General features: G+C 42.1%; 1 long non-coding RNA gene across 1 annotated transcript in view; it reads right to left on the bottom strand.

The window, feature by feature from the left end:
- LOC138164797 (uncharacterized) overlaps positions 1 to 14286 on the bottom strand; it is a 36839-nt gene extending 22553 nt beyond the window's left edge. Inside the window, exon 1 of the long non-coding RNA XR_011169185.1 lies at positions 13928 to 14286. This is a non-coding gene — a long non-coding RNA (uncharacterized lncRNA). The remainder of the gene's footprint in view (positions 1 to 13927) is intronic.
- Positions 14287 to 17872: the final 3586 nt, after the last annotated feature.

Below are 17872 nucleotides of genomic sequence, written 5' to 3' on the forward strand. Positions count from 1 at the left end.
CTATCTATCTATCTATCTATCTATCTATCTATCTATCTATCTATCTATCTATCTATCTATCTATCTGTCATCTATCTGTCTGTCTGTCTATCTATTTATCATCTGTCTGTCTATCTATCTGTCTATCTATGTGCTGATTCCTTTTAGAGAATGTAAGTTCCTTGAGGGGATGGAATTATTCCTTTTTATCTCTGTATACTCATTGCCTAGGATAGTTCTTGACATATGGTAAGTGCTTAATAAGTGCTTGAGGCAGCTAAGGTGATACAGTGGACTCCTTAACATGATGTGTCTTGTAATATTAGGCACTGGGCCAGAGATCTGGGATTGTGCTGTCTGAGAGCATGGGTCTAACTGTCCCAGGGGAGTCTGGGTCCTGGAGGGGCTTAGGAAGAACACAGGGACCTTTCCTGTGAACCATCTTCTATGAAGCGATTGATTTGGAAACATTCCATAATTACATTTAAACATGTTACAGCCTTGCTCAATTAGCTCCAGTGGCTTCCCTTCACCTCTAGGATCAAACACAAAGGCATTTCCTATTTGTACATCCTTGCAGAAGGAAGAGTGATACAGCTTAGTTTGTTTTTTGCCTATGATCTTGAACAGCAGCCACATCCCAGAATTCAGAGGTGTAGCCCTAACTTCAGAGCTGAAGGGACCTTCGAACTTACCTACTCCAATCCTCTCATTTGGCAGATAAAAAAGGGATCCCAGAGAGATGAAGTAACTGGCAATAGGTCCCAGAGCCAAGATCTGAACTCAGGTCCACTGACTATAGGTCCAGCATTCTTCTCACTGGACCAGTAGCTAGACCAATCATAATTGCATACAATAGGGCTATATCCTGACAAATGGGGTGACAAAGAAAAGCCAAGTATAAAAGGGGGAAACTGAGGTAAGCCTTTAAGGGAGCTAGAGGTTGCAAGACAAAGAGATGAGAGGATAGAATATTCCTGAGATGAGGACGTCTGCCCAAAGTCACAGAACTCACAGTTAGAAAGCTGAATTCTGGGATGAACAAGGAGGCCAGTTTGACTAAAATAGAAAATTCATGAGAACGGGTAGCAGGTAATCATAGACTCATAACTATAAAGCTGGAAAGTAACTCAGAGACAATCAATGTGCAGGCATAAGGAAGTAAGGAAGGGAGGAGGGAGGGAGAGAGGAAAGGAGAGGAGGGGAGGGTTCGAGAGGAGAGGAAAGGAGGGGAGGGGAGGGGAGGGAGGAAAAGGAAAGGAAAGGAAAGTAACAGAGGAATCAGATGGGGGGAGCAGAATGTGAGTTCGTTTTCTGACTCTAGCGCGCTGCCATATTGTCTTCCACAGAGCAATCTCAAAAGTGGAACTTTGTCTCAGGACACTGGTGATAACCATGCCTATCAGGACAGTTACCTGTCTTATCTCCCCTGCTGCCAGAGACATGATTTAAGGAGGTTTTCCCAATTTATAATTAAGTACTCGTAAAGTTGTGCTCATGGCAAAATCACACTCCATATCTCATGATCCAATTTTCAACACAGCCCAAATCTTGGCCTTTCTTATCAGCACAGAACGAGGACTTTCATGACCTGCCTTCACTGCTGTTTATTGTCTATGGTTTCTACAAAACCTACAACCCAAAGCTAGCTCATTTCCCTCCCTTCTCCTACCTCACTCAATCCTTCCAATGTACAGTGGAGATAATAGTAACTGTGACCCAAAGACATCCCAAAGCATCCCCCATGGTTCTGCCCAATTCTCATCTCCATTGCCTCTCTCTTGGTTCCTTTCACTGGAACTGGGCTGATCCAGGAGTACTTTCTGATGATTTAAAATACGCATCTCAAATTTTTTTCTGTTTATTTATTGTTCCTGGGGAATGGTCTTGCTGATGGCAGTAGAGCATATGGATGTGACAGAGACCATATGAGAGCCGAAGCAGCCTTCACTCTACAGGCAACAGATGCCCCAGGACAGTATCCTGACCGCTTCATTTGGCTGGCAAGAGGAAAGCAGGCCAGTCACCTAATGGTTAACATTGATGTTTTTTTCTTTTCCTTTTTCTTTTCCATTTCATTTTCATTTCTTTGTTCAAGGCAACCAGAGAGCTAATGGTGGGCGAATTTATTATGCTCCATTGTTGAGCTTGAGGAATCAGTACCAATTCTTCCAGGTTCTATGTTCGGACTCCCACCTTTGTCTATTTTATTTTGCCATTCTTTTTGCACACATCCAACACATGCTGAGGTTATTGAAAAGCACAGATTACACGGAATTCAATTTGCATATCTATTCAAGGGGCCAATCCCATAGTCTTGGCTCAGGCAAAATGCCCACTGACTAAGCTCACCCTTCTCATTGGCATGAGCAGTGGCTTCCTTTTCATTGGCTTCTAGTGGACAGGAGGCTTCAAGCTTAGGGTGCTTTCAAAAGCTTTATGCAAGGAGTTTAGAAGGGAGGTTTTTGTGTTTTCTGTAACCATTCTAAGGATCTAAGCTAAGGGATCAGGGTAAAAATGACTGCCATGAGTATCCTTTCAAAGACTTATATGGGAGTCAACACACTGGGGTACAATGAGTAGGATTTGGAGACTGAGGAACTGGGTGTCTATGAGAACAGACAGTCTCAATATGAAAACAGCTAATCCAGCTTTTTTGTTAAAGATCACGTGATTAACTTGAGGCAATGCTCAGACTTAAGCCAGGTATTCTGGTTCCTGGCCTCTTCATCCCAATTAATTTTATTCTTCCTTCCCTCCTTCCTTCCTTCCTTCCTTCCTTCCTTCCTTCCTTCCTTCCTTCCTTCCTTCCTTCCTTCCTTCCTTCCTTCCCTCCTCTCTTCCACTTCACCACATGCCAATGACCTCTTAATTGTTGAAAATAGTGTTTTTTTTTCCCCTAGCTTCCATCCCCCTTGATCCTATAGTAGTTACCACTGTTGTCTCATTCCTTCTTTCATGCCCTTTGTCCTTCAATGGCTTCTGTGTCATTGTTTTCTTCTGGTCTTCCTCTGAGTTCGTTGAACTGTTGTCCATCTCCTTCAAAACTTTATCATCTTTCTTATGCTGCTTACTTGGAACTATACTCTAACACTCTGCCTTTGTTTCCTATCCTTCTTTATCTATGCCATCTCTCAGTCATCTACATCTATCCATTGGGATGCTGTTATTTGGCCCTGCCTTCATGCCTCCTATTGGTATTGCCACAGCTCCCAACTCACATAGACTATGGCACAGGGTGTCCACCCTGGTCTGTACTGAGTGTCAATATTAAATTTTGTGCTGGTTCCAGGCAACTTTGGAAGGTGGCACCCATCTTAGCAGTAGCCAGTTTATACTTGAAATTGTGCTTGATATTTTTAGCGTTTGAGTTTCTAAGTGAGAGACCAAGTCAAAGCCAAGAACTAGAATTTACAGATGGGATTTATCCTCGACTGGCAAATGTGATCGATTTCTTGGTCCTCTCACTTTCTTGGTTATGAGACTGCTCGCTCACAAGTCTTCTAGACTTGTAGTGGTATGTAATAAAAAAACAAAAAGCATTTGCTTAGATCACTCTATGAACCAATGCATGAAGTCATCACAGAACATTTATTAAGCACCTGCCATGGTCCAAGTTCTGTGTTAAGCACTGGAGACATAAAGAAAGGCAAACCAGCAGCAAACCCAAACCCAAACCAGTCCTGCTGCCAAGGAACCCATGTCTTATAAGATGGAGAACTTGGAAACAATTGTATGAACAGGATATGGCAGGAATGAATTAGAGGTGATCACAAAGGGAAGGTGTTAGCATTGAGGGGGATAAGAAAAGGCTTCTCATAGGTGTAGATGAGGAGGGAGAAGGTTCCAGGCTGAAGGACAGTCAGTGAAAACGTGCATGGTCTGGTGACGGGTTGATAGGAGGAGAATAGAAGACCACCAGTCACTGGTCACAGTAGGGAGGAGGGGTGGGGAGTAAGGTGTGAGAAGACTGGAAAGGTGGGAAGAGATGAGATTGGGGGGGGCTTGGGAAATCAAATGATTTTTTTTTGCATTTGGAAGTTTATTAATAGAGCCCTTAATGCTTATTCATTCCTCTTCTTCCAACAACGTCCTGGCATCATTAAGCCACACATAGGGTTAGATTATATGTGAGAATCAGAAGGGGCCTCAAAAACTAGCCAGCCTGATGGCTACATGAACAAGAATCTTATGGTTCAATGGAAAGAACACTGGCTCTGGAGTCAGAGGCTGGGTTCAAATTCCACTTTGACACATTGCCTGTGTGACCTTGGGCAAATCACTTAATTGTCTCATGCCTCAGTTTCCTTATCTGTAAAATAAGGGTGGACTAGGTAGCTTTTTTCAGCTGGTTCTTTCCTACCTTTCTATATTCCTAGGTCTCACTCTCTTCCATGTAATCTGTCACTCATTGACATGGAATTTCTTGGTGTTTCTCAAACATGTCTCCATTTCCCAGCTCTGGCTTCTTCCCTATCTGTCTCCCATGACTGGAATGCCCTCCTTCCTCACTTCTGCCTCCCAACTTCCTTCAAGATTCAGCTCAAATCCCATATTTGTCAAGGGATCTTTCCTGATCCCCATCTCTCTACTGCTAGTGCCTTGCTTCTGACATGACCTCCCATTAGTTCAAGACTGTCTTTTGACTTTTTTTTGCATCCTTCACACTTAGCACAATGCCTGGCAGAAGGTCATCCTTTTATAAATGTGTGTTGGCTGATTGACTTGCAGCTCTGTATCTATGATCCAATCATTCCTCCATAATTACCTTGGCAAGGTTGTCATTCAATTTTCTTTTAATGTACCAGGAATTATTTTGTTCCTGAGAAATAGTGGCTTACATTTGCATCAAACTTCATTATTGCAGAAAGGAAGAGAAGACGCAGAATGTAAAAAAGCTGGAAAGAGATATTTGATTAAAAGAGACTCTCCCTTACATGAAATCACAAGAATTGCAAGCCTGCCTTGAAAGGCAACCTGAAAATAAAAGGCATTTGTCTCAACACCTTCTGCATCCATGGGTGACTCCCAGCTCCACATGTCAACCGTCAAGCCATTCATTGGGCTCTAAGGGATGAAGTGGTAGTGGCAGCTAGGCAGATGCCAAATGGAAATGAGCCAGGAAAGAACAGAATTCATTCTCAGCCTCTCAGGGTGGGTGGGGATACTGAAGGGACAAAGAGACTCACCTGCTACCTGGTAAGTGGGCAGTTTCCTTGTCATGGACAAAGCTGAGTACCCCCTAATTTCTGGGGCGGGGGCGAGGGGGGATGGTCAACCTGAAAATCGTAAGAGATTTCTGCTCTTTCTTCTTTCCCAAATCTGAAAGCTCTTTCTGCTAATCAGACTCCCTGATAAGAGAAAGACTTAGAAAATTCCACCACTTGTTAGTAAGTGGTATGTGTACATGGATGTAGGTGTGTGTGTGTGTGTGCTCCTGCGAGTGGTTCAGCCATCCATGCACTACATACAGTCTGACAATTTCAAGAAAAAATATAAAGAATATTGTTTTTTGTGTGTGATGGATATTCATGAACTTAAAAAAAGACATTTGACTAAGTAGGAAAAGACATGGTTCTACCAAAGGCATTGTTAGTCTGTCAGTCAATAAACATTTATTAAGAATCTGGTATGTTCAAGGCACTGAGCACTAAGGTGCAATAGTGGTTTAAATCTTGTCTGCATTAACATTATCCAAGAAGCAAACACTAGGTTCAGAAGGGGCACCCATGATAAGAGAGCTAGAGAGCACCAGCCTTGGAGTGAGGGAAATCTTGGTTCACATTCCACATCTACCAAAAACTAGTTGTGTAACTCTGTGCACATCCCTTAACCTCTCAGCGTTCTATCATTTGAAGTTTATGATGGGTTGCTGATCAGTATTCCTGCAGGTAATTCTCACAATAGGAGTGATAAAGTCAAAGATGCAGCACAAACAGCAAAACTCAACCCAACTATGGGTTGGTGGATGGCACATTAGGTTTGGAGCCCAAAGACCTGGATTCCAGTTCTCCTACCTCTCTTACTCACTCATTACCTGGCCTCAGGCAAATAACTTCTCTTAGACTCTGTTTCTGAACTTGTAATGTTGGGATAATAATATTGATATCCCAGGCTTGTGAGAATCAAATGCCAAAATGTATGTCAAATCTAAGTGTGATTTCACCTTTGCTTTCTTCATGCATCTCCTTACCTGATGTTTTTCTTCCCACAAATTTTCATAGACCATTGGGACTAAACTTCTTTTTGCCTGACTTTGTATTATTTGTACCTGTGTGAAGGTCATTTGAGGGCAGGGACACTTTGATTTTGGTGTTTGGACTGCCAATGACCAGCACAGTACCTTGTACAGACCAAAGGCTTATTAAACGTTTGTTGATTTGAAATGCCCCTAAGAAACTCCAGGTTCCATGAGCTTGGGGCTCTGTTCTTCTATTTTTGCATCTCTCAAATGGACCACAGAGCCTTGAAGGTCATAGGTGATATACAAATAAAATTTGCCGAATTTTACTGAATTCATTCAATAAACAATTATTAAGCACCGATTATGAGTCAGGTACAGTGCTAACCTTACATTTCACACTGGGGATACAAAAAGAGGCAAAATGCAGCCCCTCAAGGAGAGGCAGCTAGGTGATGAAGTGGATATACCATTGTTCCTCGAGTCAGAAGACCTGAGTTCAAATTTGGCCTCAGACATTTACTAGTGGTGTAACTCAGAGAAAGTCACAAAACCCTGCTTGCCTCAGTTTCCTCATCTGCACAGTGGGTTGGAGAAGGAAATAACAACTTACTCCAGTATCTTTGCATAGAAAACCCCAAATGGGGTCACATAGAGTTAGACATGAGTTAGACACAGGGAGTTAGATGAGCTTATATCCAATGAACTGGATGCAAAACTACAACCAAGTCATTTGAAGAAATAAATAAATATTCACAAAGAAATTGAAAAGGCCTCACATCCTTTCCAAAATCTTTCACTATGATTTGGGAGGCATAATTCTGTTCACACAAAAAATAGAATTATGATTGGTTACAAACCCCACAAGGCACTTCTCTTTGGGCTCTCAGTTTCTCATTTGTAAAATCTCCCTATCATCATTTCAATAGAATTCCATTCAACTCAGCGTCAGAAATATTGCACTAGATAAGGCATGGAAGACATGGAGGACAAAGAGATGAGTCCCCTACCTCAGTCCTAAAACATAGTTTGGATGGACATTGATAGACTGGGAAGGAATAGACAAGGGGCACCGATATGATAGAGAGTCTTGAGTTTAGAGCAGTTGAAGATTATTAGAAGAAAACAGATCTGTTTATCTTGAAGAAGAGAAAGCTAAGAGCTGGGGGTGGGGAATGAGAACCTCTTTATGCTTTTTAAAGGCTGTGAAGTGGAGGAGGGGTCTTTTGTTTTGCTCCAGAGGACTGAACCAGAAGCAATGGAGAAGATGTTGGCAAAGAATGGAATTTAGGTTTGATGTTGGCAAAACACAGCAAAACAAAGCAAAACTTTCTAACAGTGAGAACTGTCCTAGAAAGTAGAATGGAATACCTTTCCCAACACCCTCTGGCCTCCACTTCTAGTTTCCTCTGTGTATATGTGTGTGTGTGTGTGATCTTCACCCACTAGATTGTAAGCTTCAAATGTCTGGCACACAGTTGGTGCTTAATTAAAGACTGATTTTTAGTAGGTTCCTCTTCTTGAGAAGCTTTGAGAGAAGGCTAGAGATATGTTATAGTGGTGGTGGTGTTGGGGAATATCTTGGTATGGGTTAAACTTGCTGAAATCTAGGACTCTTCAAACTCCAAGATTCAGTGATTCTTAAGGAGTTTCCATTCTACTGGGGGTGGTGGGGGGGTGGAGAAACAACAAATTTGTGGTATGTAAATTCTAAACACAGATAAAATAAATACAAAGTAATTTTAGGGGGCAGTGGTATTAGAAGTTGGGGAATAAAAAAATGTTTTTATAGGAAGTTTTCCCTAAGCTTAGCCTCAACGGGAGTTAAAGCTACAAGAAGCAGAAGTGAAGGGGGTGGAGCCAAGATGACAGAGAAGAAGAACAAATTTGGCATGAGCTCTCACTCCAGGCATTTCCAATACATGTACAAAATGACTCTAAACAAACTTTAGAGCTATAGAACCCACAAAGTGACAGAGAGAAACAAACCTCCCACTGAAGGCAGCCTGGCAGGCAGACAGGAAGGGTCTATCGCAGTACTCTGGGAGCTGAGCACAGTGCCCCCATGAGCCATGTGGTTCTGACTCCAGTGTGGCCCCGACCAGTGGTGGCCAGAGCAGATTTCAGGAGAGTGAATCACCAGCAGCTGTGGCAGTTTCCAGACTTCTCAACCCATAATCGCCAAAGACAAAGTAAAAGGTCAGTGTGGAACTCTGTTGGAACAGGGAGGATGGAAGAGTGTGGTCCGGCCCCTGCCCCACGTTGAGAAGCAGCACAGGCACAGCAACTTTGCTGTGTGGCTGCCTCTGGAGCTCCTGGTTGTGGATTGTAGGGGTACCAAGCAACCATTCAGAGGGTATTTGCTCTTTCTTTAACCTGCTTGCCTCTGGATTGCAGTCTTGGGTGGTGGTCCTGGGGTGTGTGGCCAGTAAGCCAGAGCTTGTGGGGGCTGTAGAGATGGCACCTTCCTAATAGCTCCAGCAGCTGCAAAAACCCCAGTGATTTGGGACAAAGCTCTGTTCATTCTGGAATCAGAGTTCAACTATGGCAAAGAGTTCAAAAGTCAAGTAATTGGCTGACAATATGAGCAAGCAGAGGAAGTATAAGCAGATGATAGAATCCTTTTTTGGGGACTAAAGGCCTCAAGGCATGGAACTGGAGGAGGACAACTAAGTCAGAACTCCTGCATCAAAAGCCTCCAAAAAATATGAATGGGTTACAGGCCATGGAAGAGGTAAAGAAGAATTCTGAAAATCAAGTAAGAGAGTGGAGGAAACAGCCTGCTAAAGGAGACCTAAAAATACACTGAAGAAAATAACACCTTAAAAAACAGACTAACTCAAATGGCAAAAGAGGCCCAAAAAGCCAGTGAGGATCAGAATGCCTTAAAAAGTCTAATTTTCCAGATGGAAAAGGAATTTCAAAAACTCACTGAAGAGAATAAATCCTTCAAAATTAGATTGGAGCAATTGGAAGCTAATGATTTTATGAGAAATCAAGATATTATTAAACAGATCCAAACAAATTAAAAAGTAGAAAGCAATGTGAAATATCTCATTGGAAACACCACTGACCTGGAAAATAGATCCAGGAGAGATAATTTAAAAATTATTGGACTGCCTGAAAGCCATGATAAAAAAAGAGCATAGACACCATCTTTCAAGAAATTCTCAAGAAAAATTGCCCTGATATTTTAGAACCAGAGGGCAAAATAGAAATTGAAAGAATTCAATGATCTCCTCTTGAAAAAGATCCCAAAAAGAAAATTCCTAGGAATATTATAGCCAAATTCCAGAGTTCCTAGGTCAAGGAGAAAATACTGCAAGCAGTCAGGAAGAAACAATTTGAATATTGTGGAAACACAATCAGGATAACACAAGACCCTGCAGCTTCTACATTAAGGGATCGAAGGCCTTGAAATATGATATTCTTGGGGTCAAAGGAGTTAGGACTAAAACCAAGAATCACCTACCCAGAAAAACTGAGTATAATGCTAGAGGGGAAAATATGGTCAATCAGTGACAGAGGATTTTCAATCATTCTTTTTTTTAAGCAATTGGGGTTAAGTCACTTGCTCAAGGTTACACGGCCAGGTGTTTCTGGGTGGATGCTAAGTGTCTGAGCCCGGATTCAATCTCCAGGCCATCCCAACACTGGAGCCGGTGCTCTTACTCACTGTGCTACCTGGCTGCCCCTCAACCATTCTTGATGAAAAAATGAGAGCTGAACAGAAAATTTGACTTTCAAATACAAGAAACAAGAGAAGCATGAGAAGGTAAACAGGAAAAATAAATCATAAGGAACTTATTAAAGTTGAGCTATTTATATTCCTACATGGAAAAATGATAATTGTAACTCATAAGACTTTTCTCAGTATGTGGATAGTTGAAGCGAATATATATGTATATATGTATACATACATATATGTATATATAGGAGGGTATATGTCTATATAAATATATATGTGAGTACATGTTTACATAGACATAGGGCACAGGATGAGTTGGATATGAAGAGATGATATCTAAAAATAAAATTTAGAGGTGAGAGAGGAATTTATTGGGAGAAGGAGAAAGGGAGAAATAGAATAGGGTAAATTATCTAATATAAAAGAGGCAAGAGAAAACTGTTACAATGGAGGGGAAGAGCAGGAAGGTGAAAGGGAATTTCAAATTCTCATTGAATTTGGCTTAAGGAGGGAATAACATACACACATAATTGGGTATCTTACCCTACAGGAAAATAGGGGGCAGGGGGTAAGAGGGGGCATGATAGAAGGGAGGACAGATTGGGGGAGAGGGTAGTTAGAAGCAAACCTTTTTGAAAAGGGATGGGGTCAAAGGAGAAAATAGAATAAGTGAGGGGCAGGATAGAATGGAGGGAAATATAGTTGGTCTTTCACAATATAACTACTATGGAAATGATTTGGGTAACTACACATGTACAACCTATATTGAATTGCTTATCTTCCCAGTGGAGGTGGGTGAGGAGGGAAGAAGGGAAAAAATCTAGAACTCAAAGTTTTAAAAACAAATGTTTAAAAAAAGTTGGGTTTTTTGCATGCAACTGGGAAATAAGATATACAGGCACTGGGGTATAGAAATCCATATTGGCCTACTAGAAAGTTAGGGGGGTGATGGGGAGGATATATATAAGAAAGAACAGATTGGGGGAAGGGGTATTCAATAGGCCTGCTATTTTGGGGTGGGGGTTAGGGGAAAGACGGGGAGAAAAATTGTAACTCAAAATCTTGTGAAAATGAATGTTGAAAACTAAAAATAAATATATTTTTTGAAAGAAGCAGAAGGGAGGAAAGGGCATCACAGGAAAGGGGGACAGCCTATGTAAATGCACAGAGATTGGATGTGTGGGATGTCATGCATGGGGAGCAGTAAATGCTGCAGCCTGGCCCAATAGAGAGCCAATGAGAGAAGGCCTGGTCAGCCTGGAGAGCTCCTCAAGCTCTGAAGTCTGTAATCCTGTGCTGTGGCGGCTCATCCAAGAAGCAGAGAAATGGGCCCACAGGACTTGGTCCAACAGTCTTCCCATCACTTCCCATCTAGTTAGGTCACATGTAAGAGAGTCCAACAACAAATTTGTCTTTTTTGTTGTCCTGGACCTTGTGGAACCCATGCTTAGCTTAGCTGAACTCTGTCTCTGTCTCTCCCCCCCCCGTCCTCTGTCTCTCTCTCTCTGTGTCTCTGTCTCTGTCTCTGTCTCTGTCTCTCTCTGTCTCTGTCTCTCTCTCTCTCTCTGTCTCTGTCTCTCTCTCTCTCTCTCTCTCTGTCTCTCTCCTCTCTATTTTTGACAGGAGAGAGAGAAGAGAGGAAAAGAGAGGAAGAAAGAGAAGAGAGGAAAAGAGAGGAAGGAGACAAAGAGACAGAGCAAAAGGCATCTCTGTCCAATCTCATAAGAGCTAAATTTGATGGGCTTTTCCTGTTCCTCAACCTTGCTTGCCTCTCATCAGCTTTGAATGCTCAACCATTCCCTCCTAAGGATTTCATAAGATGATGTATGTAAAAATGCTTTGAAATCATAAAATGCTTTAAAAATATAAGGTTACTATGTGTGTATGCACATGGTAGGCTGGGGTAGACTCATCTTCCTGAGTTCAAATCTAACTTCAGACACTTACTAGCTATGTGACCCTGGGCAAGTCACTTTACCTTGTTGGCCTCAGTTTCCTCATCTGTAAAATGAACCAGAGAAGGAAAGGCTAAGTATCTCTAGCATTTCTGCCAAGAAAATCCCAAATGGGACACTGAGACTCAAGCACAATTGATAAAAAAATAAGACAGAAGATGACTGGAGAGAGAGACAGAGAGATGGACAGACAGACAGACAGAGAGACAGAGACACACAGAGAGAGACAGACAGAGGCAGACAGAGAGACAGACAGACAGAGAGAGAAAGAGAGACAGAGGGAGGGAGGGGAGAAGGGAGAAAGAGGGAGGGGGAGAGGGAGAGTAGAGGAGATGAGAGGAGAGGGCAGGGGAGGGGAGGGGACTGAAGCAGAGCCTCTGGGAGAAAGTCGATGCCACTTACCTGGTAATTATTTTCTCAGGCTCTAATACCCAGCACATCTACCTCTTGCACAGACATCATCCTGACTTCCACATCCTGTCACAGGGTCTGCTTTTCCCTGGACCCCACAGATCAACCTTTGTTCTTTGAAAATGGCACCCAGAGTTTGTTCTAGAAAGGTTTTCCTAAATATGTTCAGTCTGTTACTAGCATACAATGGAGAAGTGCAAATGAGAGAGAGACAGAGAGATAGAGAGACAGACGGAGAGAGACACACACACACATACAGAGAGACAGAGAGAGATAGAGACAGAGAAAGAAAGAAAGCTATAGAGATAGGTCAGATCTAATTTTACAGATGAGGAAACAGAGGCACAGAGAAGCAACTTTCTGTAGATCACATTGGTGATAAATTGCACAGCTGAGATTTGAACCCAAATCTAAAACAATTATTGGTTCCAGTAGACCCCTTCCGTGTAGCAGAATCTTTTCTTTCCTTTTTTTTTTTTTTGGAGGGGCTATTGGAGTTAAGTGATTTGCCCAAGGTCATGCGGCTAGTAAGTGTTAAGTGTCTGAGGCTAGATTTGAACTCAGGTCCTCCTGATTGCAGGGCTGGTACTCTATTCACTAAGCCATCTAGCTGCCCTCAGAATCTTATTTTTTAAGTGGAAATGTACTTTATAAAATCTCAATTTTCTCTCTATATCTGTATTCTTTTAGGGTAGAAGTTTCTCCTGGGTGAAGCTGTCTTTAGAACTCTGTGCTTAGCACATGGCCCCTGCCTTAGGTATGGGATGAGCTCATGTTTCTGAATTGATTAATGGAGACACTGGGGCATGCTCAGAGAATGAGGAGAGAGAGCTTTCCGGCACTGTCTGTTAAAAATGATTGCACATGTATAACCTACATCAGATTGCTTGCCATATTGGGGAGAGGGGAGGGAGAAAAAATTGGAACTCAAAATCTGATAAAAAATGAATGTGGAAATCTATCTTTACATGTAATTGGGGAAAAATAAAATGTTATTAAAATGCTATTAAAATAAAAATAACATTGAATTTCGAGGCACCAAATCCCAGAATCTCCAAGTTAGAAGGAGCCTCTGAAGTCAGCTTGACCAGCTCATCACGTAAGAAGATATCCCTTCTCTAGCATCTCACATAAGTGACCATTTAGCTTATAGGGTAGAAGTTTCTCCAGGGTGAGGCTTCCTTTTTTGAACCTAGCTTTTTCTTAAAGGATTCCAGTGATGGGGAACTCATGACTTTATGAGACAGCCCTTCTCACAATATCATGTAGAATCAAAGATTTTACAGCCAGAGCAGAACATAGAAGTCTTTCACTCTAAATCCTCAATCGAGAAACGAGGAAACTAAGACCCTAAGCAATGAAATGTGTCACCCAAGGTCACCCAGGTATTAAATAACAGGGCTGGTGTTTAAATCAGTCTCCCTGACTCCAAATCCATCATCCTTTAAATATTCCCTCATCATACCCAGTATTGTGGTATACTAGAAGTCCAATGTTGTCAGAGAAACCAGGATTTCTATCCAAGCTCTCCTATTTGCTACTTTGGTGATCTTGGGTAAGTGACCTATCTGAGCCGTAGTTTCCTAATCTATAAAATGAGGGAGTTGTAATGACCTTAGAGGTGACTCCTAAGCCCATTTCCAGGTCTAAAACATTGATATGATGACACTATTTGTGTCAATCCACCTTGACAAACTGCCTCAACCTACTTACCTGTGAAATGGAGAGGTTAGGATGAATGATCTTTAAGGTTCTTTCCAGTTAAAAATCCTCAGGCTCCTGCAATCAGCTGCCTTGATTTTCAGAGGAGAAAACTGATGGCCAGAGGAGAGACCAGCCTTAGGTCGTAATTACTTTGAAAACCTCTGACCCCTGCATCCAAGCTCTTTCCCATCCCGCCCTAGTTGTCTCCTGGCCAGCATAAAGGAGCACAAAGAGGGAAGGCATCCAACAGCTGTGATGGTGACTGGGAAATCTGCCTTGGTGTGGAAAATGAGAAACAACCCTCATCCACATCCCCCGCCTTCCTTTTCCTTTCCACAATTCCCTTCCATGACGATGAGACTTTTCTCCTTGGAGGCTACTCAGGCATCCATCCCTGTGCCAGGAAGGGAGCCATCTGGGTGGTGGAGTGGGTGCAGCGTGCCTTGGGGGGCCTTTAGCCAGTTCACTTGAAAGCCTGGGTCTGTCCTGTCCCATCACCCAGCAGCAATGGAACATTTGTTCCCTGAAGGGTCGGCAGGTTGCCAGCAGCAGGTGTCGTTCTGTCCTCTGGGAGGGAGGCAGCAGGCATGGGCATTGATGTGTGGCCGAGACAAGATGGTGCAAATCTGCTCTCCTCGTGACGGTGACAGCATCTGGGACAGCGCTGCAAGCCACCATTCTGTAACCATTAAAAACCAGTTGCAACCCCTTTCATAATAATAAATTAAAATATCACTCCAAATTATTCTGGTTTTGTGAAGCAAAAAAAAAAAGACACAAAACAAACAGTGTTGGACCATATGTTATCAGTTGGGTTGTCTATAAAATTGATAGGATTGTTGGTAATTACAGAAAAGCTTTATGGCGGCTTTTCAAGATGTGATTTTTCATTTCTCTTAAAGAACTGCTCCCCCCAAATTTTCTCCCCTTCCAACAGGCAAAGAAATGGGGAACCAAAAGTGGAATAATGACTAAAATTCACAGAATAATAGCGTATGGTTTCTGCTCCCTGGAAGTCTTTGAAAGACTGGTCCGCTCTTTTCAGGGGGATCAAACATGGTAAGCCAATGATACGTGATCTTTCTCACAGCTGGTATGCCTCTGCACCTCTGGGAATCTGGGGATCCCTTCAAAGCCCATCTTACTCCCATATTTTCTGATTACACCAAATGGTTATCCTCTTCCTCTTGAAATTAATTTGTTTTATTTTATTTATTTGCTTATTATTAACTTTTAAGCTTACGTAGGATCATAGACATGGAGCTTAGGAGTGATTCATCTGAACCCTCTCATTTTACAGATAAGACAGAGGCACAGAAATATCTTGCCGCAGGTCATGCTGGCTGTAAGTGTTGAGGATTGGCAGTTTTGCTCTCATTCTCTGATTCCACATCCAGCTCTCTGTACTGAATGCCTACTGGTAGAGTACAAGTTTCTTGAGGGCAGGAACCATTTGGTTTGTGTCTTTATCGTCAGTGTAGAGCAGAGTGCCTGGTAATTAGGAAGGGCTCAATAAATGCTCACTGAATGAATAAGCATTTGATTGATTGATCAAATAAAAAAATGATAGATGATTTACTTGTTAAACTCAATTCCTCCTGAAGGGATGCATTCTCCCATGGAAAAGTCCTGATTGACAGGAAGTTTTTCCCTTGTACTCTTCTGAAATCTGCCCCTGTTTGATTTGCTTCCATGGCTCCTAGTTCTGCTTTTGGGGGCCATGCAGAATGAGGTTCATAGCTCTTCTAAGACAGTCCTTCTAATGCTGAAAGACAACTTTCCTGACCACATGTGCCTCCAAGTTTTCTCTTCTGCCAGTTAAGAGGCCTAAGATAGCACACTGTCACTAAACGAATGGACGCTGGAGCTGGAAGGGACCTTGGAACCTGATCCTCCCCCTATACCAACATCTGCCCAAGCATCACCATATTTGTTTTACAAATGAAGGGACTGAAGCTCCTTATGTTTCAATGGCTTACCCAAGGTCACACACCTGGTCTAACCAGTAGTAACTTGGATACTAGTGACCAATAGAGTTTTCTGACTCTAGGAAGTAAGTCCATGACGGGGACTGTTTTAGATGCCATAGGCTTGCATGCACTCCCTAGGCCTGGGAACATGCCCTGTATTTGACAATGGGGTTGAGGAGAGGATAAAGCTCTTCAGCTTAAATGTTGCCTGGGATTTCCTGAGCTGGTACCAAGTCTCCGTATGTCAATCTGTGCTTAGAGATCTCCCTTGAGTCATAACTCCCCACCTCCTACCCCAAGTGGATAAATGTCTTCCCCATTAGAATGTAAGTTCCCTTAAAACAGGGGTGTCCTGTTTACTTGTATATGTATTCCTGACAGAGCACATACTTGGTCTAATAAGTGTTTAGGAAGTGCTTGACCTATCCATCCATCTTCCTACCTACCTACCTATCAATCTTATGTCTTTCTATGATCTATCAAATTTTCTGTTGACCTATGTATATTTATTTCTAAGATATATTGATTTTCTTCTGTGTTGGTCTAATGTTTCTTCTCTCACACACACATGTCCATCTATCTATCTATCTATCTATCTATCTATCTATCTATCTATCTATCTATCTATATCTATCTATCTATCTATCTATCTACCTGTCTGTCTGTCTGTCTGTCTATCTATCCATCCATCTACCCACCTATTTATCATCTCTTCATCATCTACCTACTTCCCTACCCAAGCTCTAACCTGTAGAGCAGGATCCCAGTTCTGGCTTTAGGGGTTGACAGGGGTAGGGCCTATGCAAATGATGGTTTGACTACTGAGGGTCACATAAAGACTGCCCACCTCTCTGAATCTCCCTGTACCCCACAGCAAATGCTGTGCCACTGAACCAACCAAAAGGGTACTCCATCAGGTCAGATTACAGGCTTCTTCTACCCTTAAGATCAGTATAGAACTTCCTGCTCCACCACAGTTACCTAGCTCTTTGTTTCATTGGCCAATTTCTGATTATTATTTACACCTAGATACAAAAGGCTTCATAACCTGTTTTAGAATCGTCGGGGTCCTTTAGATTTTGAGTTAATTAAAAATATTTTTGAGATTTTGAGATATTTTGAGAGAATAAAAGCAAAATAAAAAGAAGAAAAATGCAAATAGAAAAACAGTCTTCTGAAATTAGCCTAATTGACAGAAAGTCGAATGATTCCTTGAAAATGATGGGTATACAGCACATCTTATGTGTATCAGATGGGGAATGACTGGCTTGTGAAAATGTCCATGATTCAATTTAACGACAGTAATAAAGTCTAAAAATAAAAAAAAATAACAACCCTCTATTTTAAAAGCTGGGGACTTTGGTTTCTATAGGTGCCCATGAGTGTTGGGGGATTAGCGTAAAAAGAGCTGGATATGGGACCAGAAGAACAAAAGCATTCCAGCCCAGTTCTGCCATTGGGATGGTTTGAGAAAACCACATGACTTCTATTGGTCTCACTCTCCTTATCTGTAGGATAGGCTGATGGCGTTCCTTTGACTCTAAGAATCCAGCCTGGATTTCAATCCCATCTCCCCCTTTCACTTCCTGTGTGACTCAGGGCAAATGATTTTTTTGTGCCTTTGTTTCTTCATTTGTGAAATGGTTAGAATGTAATAAATTTAGACCTGGAAGGCACCTTGGAGGTCATTGACTAAATGACTCATTTTATAGATTAGGAAACAAATTTAGACTTGGCTTAAGGGGAAAACGAAGACAAAACAAAACACTTCCTATCAATTAGAGCTGTCCCAAAGCGGAATGGTTTTCTTTGGGAAGTAGGGAGTTTCTCTTAATTAAAGGCTGTCAAGTCAAGGCCTGATGACCAGTTTTCAAATGTGTTACTTGCAGTGGAGATGCTTTCAGGACTTTGAGTTGAACTAGATGGCTGCTGGGTTGCCTTCCAACTTTGATATTTTGTGATTAGAAAGGAAAGAAGGAAGGAG

This window comes from Petaurus breviceps, unplaced genomic scaffold (assembly GCF_028583685.1).
Source record: "Petaurus breviceps papuanus isolate PSGF00001 unplaced genomic scaffold, PetGlider_PUasm1.0 207, whole genome shotgun sequence".
Taxonomy (NCBI): domain Eukaryota; kingdom Metazoa; phylum Chordata; class Mammalia; order Diprotodontia; family Petauridae; genus Petaurus; species Petaurus breviceps.